The sequence below is a fragment of the Cyprinodon variegatus genome, unplaced genomic scaffold (assembly GCF_000732505.1).
Source record: "Cyprinodon variegatus isolate N-32 unplaced genomic scaffold, C_variegatus-1.0 Scaffold229, whole genome shotgun sequence".
Classification (NCBI taxonomy): domain Eukaryota; kingdom Metazoa; phylum Chordata; class Actinopteri; order Cyprinodontiformes; family Cyprinodontidae; genus Cyprinodon; species Cyprinodon variegatus.
Window position 1 is genome coordinate 714,645 of NW_015150682.1, and position 6,464 is coordinate 721,108.

The following is a 6,464-nucleotide window of genomic DNA, read 5'->3' on the forward strand; positions in this document are numbered from 1 at the left end:
TGTATTTATGAGTTAGGCCCGGATGGGGTGCTGAGAACGTCTGTTTTTTTTATTGTTTATTAGGTCAGTGCGTGTGCGGCGGGTTCTCCTGTCTGTCAATCTCCTTAGTGTGTGTAAATTAGGCTCAGAGGAAGTCAAAGCACACAAACAGCTTGGATGTAAGGACACCAGACCACAAAACCTCAAATGTTCCCAAAGATGTCTGGCCAAGTGACCCAGTGCTGCTGAGAAAACCCAAATCTGCTCTGTCTGTGGAAACAGAGGCCAAACTGGTGTCTGGAGATCAGAACAGAATCAAATCCTCAGTATGGTAAAACGTTTCTCTCTCCTGTGTAGATATCTGCTTCCAACCTAAATAAAATTAATTTTTGTATATATATCTACAAATATATGCTCTGAGATTTTACTAAAGATCTCAATATTTTTTTTTCAATCTATCCTCTGCGCTAACCACCAGCAACACATATTCCTTAAAATAAACATCTTTCTATAATCTAATAAAACCAAGAATTTGAAGCTTTTTTATTGATATAATAGAATGAGTTGAACATAGGTGCATAGTGCAGCTAAAAAATAGTCTTTTATTGTTTTCTCTGCCTTTTTGGTCTCTAGTCCAGAGTTTATGTCAGAGGACTACTGTTCATGGAAAAGTGCTTCCTTTATTGGTGTGCAGATCAATCCAATATACTGATAATATCCATACAGAGTTGGTACCAGGACTGGATTCATTCTATTGTACTGGTTCTGTTTTGCAAAAAGGGCAACAAAGCACAGTGTCTGAGGATTATTTTTCAAACTTTTACACTTATGTTTATTGTGTTTATATATATATATATATATATATATATATATATATATATATATTTTCTTTTTTTTTTTTTAGATGTTTTCAACTTAACAAATATCCAGAAATAGCTACTTTTTTTGCTTTAATTTTGTATTGTAGCTTATCAGCACTGTGCTTAAAAGAGATTTTGTTTTAATTTGCTCTCCAATTACATTGTCACTTTTTTATTCAAGAAGAAAATACAATCAAGTTTTTTTTTGTTTTAGTTTTTTGATTGTCTTTGTTTATCAAATCAATATTATGTTAAAGTAGTTACCTATAAACCCTTTTCCAAATCCCTGACAAAAAAGCAAACAAACATAAAATAGCAAAAAAACATATAAAGGCCAGAAGTGGGATGTGATACTAAACTTAAACATGTAAAATATCAATATCAGAGATGGTATAAGCTGTATTGTACTCCTCTGGATTGGATCTGTGCTCTAGCAGCAACATCCGGCTCCCTTCTGTATGGCAGCAGCCCAACTTTAAGCCTATTACAGCCAACTAAAGGGTTGGAGTGAAAAAACTAAATCTCTTAGTAAACGTAACATGACCTCAAATGAAGAGGTCCCTGTTATTCATATGTCATACTGTAGAAACACATGTTATAAGGATCTGAGTGAGCTACAGTCAGAAATGAAACATAATTTTGATCAGCCTTAAAACTTTGTCAATTAATATTGCTTATGATTTTGGCTAAGTTACAATTCAGGAATTATAAACCAAAAAATGTATTTTATATTGAAAAAAGCAGAGGCATGTATTCTCTCTATCTTTTCCCATGTAAATGTTTTAATTAGAGCTAAAACAATTAATCAGATTAAACAGATTAACCGTGATTAATCAACTATTGAAATAATTGTCTACTAATTTAGTTAACTGGAGTGCAGAGACTCTCAAACGTGCCTTTAGCTGACAGAGCAACCCACTTAGAGCAGCAATTATACCGAAATTGTAAAAGAATAAGTAAACATTTTACATTTAAGATTAAAAAAAAACTTTTATCTGTCAATACACACTATCCCGAATGCCTCAAGTAAAAAAAAATCTTTAGTTTCACCTGGTATAATTTCGTAAAAAGTCTTATTAAGGAACCTTTTCCGAATATTAATCCGAAAAGCTCAATTGATTTGCAAAAATAATCATTATTTGCAGCCCTAGTTTTAAAACGCTTTCTATGTCAAGTCAATGCAAACATAGGAATTCTTGGGGCTACAGTTATCTCTTTATATTTTGAGAAAGGTTCTTTGCATTTTTGTGTGTAAAATAAAATATCTAAAAACATTTTAGGTGACACACTGTTCATGTTAAACCAACATTTTGGCTTTCTAAACAAAATCTCAGTACATTTAGAGCATATATTTATCTACTAGATTTTTTTTTTTTTTTACTTCCTTTTCTCTTTTTATTTTTTGTTTTTATCTTTTTTGGCATTAAAAAACTGTAGACGTTTTTAAATACACGCTGACTTTATAAAGGAATGGTATGTCAGAGAGAGATGTTTTACTATCGCCACCTTCTGGGATTAATCTGTAACTGCACGGTCTGCAAAAATCTTTCATCTCACTACTTTAGTGAGTTTCTACTTTAATTTTACTTTACTTTATTATGAAATGATTGAAATCTCCTAAGAGGTTTGATGTTTTGTCAAATACAAAACAAAAGTTAAACAATCCATGTTAGATGGAAAAATAAAAATACGTTAAAAAATTTATAAGATATTTGCATTCTGGGACATTTTACAGACAGTGGATACATTGTATGCAGATAATGTGTGAGGTTTAAAATAATATATATCCACAATGACCCAAAAAAGAAAAAAAAAGAAAAAAGAAATTCAGCTTTTCCCTGCTATTATAGTTTGTGCAGAGCTTCAATGTTGACTAACAAGCAGCAAAAAATATTACAAATAGTAAACACACTAAAAAAAAAAGTCCCTCTGATATGATCTGATATCCTCTTTACAAACATCACGGCATTACTTTTAAAAAGTTAAACTTCAAATCTTCCTCATCAGATTCAATTCAGTTCATTTAGATAGCGCCAATTCACGACACATATCATCTCAAGGCACTTTATAGTTCACCAGATCATACAGGCTGCGTCTCAATTCGCAGGCTGCGTACTTCCGAGGACGCAGCCTGCGAATTGAGACGCAGCCACAGTCAAATTGATTCAAAGTTTTCTATCTAAGGAGAACCAGTTGATTGCATCGACTCATTGACTCAAATGCAATCACTCACACTAAGCATGCTTGTAGTGACAGTGGAGAGGAAAAACCCCCTTTTAACAGGAAGAAAACTCCAGCAGAACCAGGCTCAGTGTGAGCGTCCATCTGCCATGGCCGACTGGGGTTCAAGGAGACAGAAGCAGAGATTCTCGGCAAACGTGTGAAAATCCACCTTCATAAAGAAATAAAATCTCTTTCGTTTCCAAGGTTCCAGCTTTTATTATTACTGTGAAAAGTTATATAAACTTGTAAAACTTTCTGGGAGTTTTTTGGAAAACAGTATTCCTTTTCACTGCTGGGTTGAGATTTAATAAATCAACAAGTTCAATATTTGCTCTATTATTTCCAGGCATAACAATTGGGCTTTTGAGTTTTTCAGGAGCTAACTTTCACCACTGATTGTAAATGTACTTGATTATAGTATTCAGTTATAAGTATTAAATCTTGCATCATCAATGATTGTTTAACATAAAGTTAAAAAAAAATCTGTAAACCTCAACTAAATCTGTCACTTTCAGGATTCCTGAGCATCACCAACGGAACACAATGTATACTTTGAGGTATGGTGGTGGCAGCATTATGCTTGGAGGCTTGCTGTTTTTAGATAGATAATGGGTTTCTGTTAAGTAAGATGAAAATCTGATTGGTTCGAAATTGTAAATGTGATACATTAAATCTTACTTTGTCTGCTATAGAGCTGTAAAAGAAGAGCGGTCTTTTTTTTTTTACCATGAAGAATCAAAGAAAAAAGATCTTTGGACTCTGGTTAGAGTCCTACACCTGACATATTCAAGACATATGATTCAAGGGTTCACCACAGAAGTGCTATTCACTGTCTGTTAGACACAGAAAACATTTGTGAGCTTAAGGGGAAATAAAATGTTATGTAGTTAAGATATGGGATTGCAGACTCATATCAAAGAAGATGAATAAATCTAAATCCAAAGCCCTAGAATTAGTGTATAGATATACACACATATACAACCAGGCTGTTTTTATTTAGACAAATGTGAATGAACAAAATTAACTTAACTTTGGGTAGAATTCAGCTTGCTCCATTTATTTTGTCTTGATTTTGAACTCACCTCTGTATGTGTCATAAATAAATTTGTCTCTAATGTCTGACTGTGTATGACTGTAAATGAAAGGCCAGGCTGTGTCCATAGGGCCTCCTCCTCCTCCTCCTCTCAGAGTATGGAGCAGGAATGTGTGATGGGCTGGGTGTATGTAGGCCAGTGATAGGCTCGGCTGTGCTGCTCTCCCTCTGTCTTTGGCTTAAAAAGTTCAAGTCATTATTCTCCTCCTGCGGCTATTCAGATGAAGCCCCGTTGGCTCATTGTTATTCTGCCCGAGTGAGAGAGGGAGACCCAGAGAATGGGAGGTTGACTGGGGCATCCAACTGCTGGGTTTCTAGTTCTACTGGTTCAGGCTTTGGTTGCTGCTCTCTGGTCATTTTTTTCCCCCTTGGCATTTGTGAAGGCATGTTGGTAATCGGCTCAGTAATGAGCAAAAGGTACTGAATGGCACAAATATCTGAACCCAATTCCTGGGAGTAAAAAGAGGCAGAAAGAGGGGGGGAAAGGAAGGGAGAAGTCCATGTGAAAAAGGGAGGTGGAGGGGAGGTGAGATTTAGTGCTACGTTGGACGAAACAACCCCCCACTAACTGACCGAGAGAGAAAGTAGTCTAATAGAAAGAAAAGAAGGGGAGTTATAGTTCATTAAACCCTTAAAAGACATGCTGCAAGCTTTTATCATTTCATACAAAGAGCCCAGAAAAGGTATGTAACTTCTTCCTCTTTTTGCTTTTTTTGTTGTTTTTTTTAAATGCAGCTCAGTTATTTGTTACTGTTACACAACCTGAGCTCTGATCTGCAGATCAGCTTTTACTTTACTAAGCTGTAACATTAGAAAGAGTAGAACATTTGTTTGAAAAGTTACCTTTAGCCTCTAAGATGCAACTATCTTAATTTTTTGGTTTTAGGTGCATGCATGCAGCCTTTAAAGGACAAATGATAGATTTAAGAGCAGCCTGCTGTTTTGCTTTATTAATTAAATGAACATTGGGCATGCAAAATGTAAATGAATGTATCTCTGACAGAGTGGTGCAAAAGAAAGGGAAATCATTGCTGTAGAATCTCCAAATTAGTTACAAAATGTGCATAGTTTCTTTGCTTTAAAATAGCTTCTTCTGGATTCCTGTTATAGCTATTGGATTTGTATGTACATCTGAATCAGAAAATGAATGAAGTAAATTAATCTAACAGCACTATGTCTTAACTGATAACCATGCATTTAAATCAAGCTGTTTTTTTTCTTTTTGAAGAAAAATCACATGAATGCTCTTTCTGTATCACTTCCAAACCACCTGCAGACCTTTTTTTCTTGGATCATGGAACAAGAAACACTTTATTTCTCAGAGTTAACCCCATTGAAGCTAGAATATCCCCACATGATGTCCTGTAAACTTTTTAAAATGGAGAGTTTAATAATAAAAGCTTCATTCTCTCCGTCTTCTTTCTTCCTAGTGAAAAATGACAGATTTCACCAGAGGGGCCCTAATGACCAAGACCCTGGAAATGTTTTCTTTGTGTCTTGTAGCATTAGTTGATCTGGGTCAACATTTTTTCTGTAATCTTGCCGTGATTACAAAGGAGGGGTATGCAGGGAAAACTGGGTGAGCCTTTTTGTCATTCAGTCCAAACTGGAAATCCTCTGACCCTTCGGGGCGGCTCATTCCCCCTGACTGCAGAGGAAACGAAGATGTCGCCCTGTTTATTCAGCGCTCTGACACCTGTGACTCAGACAGGAGGATCCCATTGTTCTCATCTTAACTCGAATGGCACAAAAATCTTGGAGCAATATTTGGGTTGTAAAGTGATAATCCAGAAAAACAGAGATGGCCTCTGTGTGAAAATAAAATTCCCCTCGGATGAAACCCAAGACACTGCTTGTCACTTGTTTTGACCGTTTAAACAGTGGCCCTCCCATTTAAATACCTCCTTAAAAAAAAAAAAAATAGAACATTTAGAAACACATTAGGTTCATCTGAGAAGTTTCCAAGTGTTATTCAAGGAAGGCTCTATAGACATAAGCCAGATGTGTGTCTTCCTCTGAACCGGGTTCATCTCTTCTCTTTCAGAGGATTGGGGAGTTCTGTAAAAAGCTTAAGCAGCCAAACAACCGAGGAAAAGGAGGAAAAAAAGTCCTTAACAGCAGCTGCAGGTGTGTGAAAGAAGCAAACATGTCCCGAACCGAAGAGATCAACAAGATGACAGAAAATGTCTACAAGGTAAAACCACATTACCTTTTATATTTGGTTAAATGGACTACAAAGATAGATAGATAGATAGATAGATAGATAGATAGATAGATAGATAGATAGATAGATAGATAGATAGATAGAT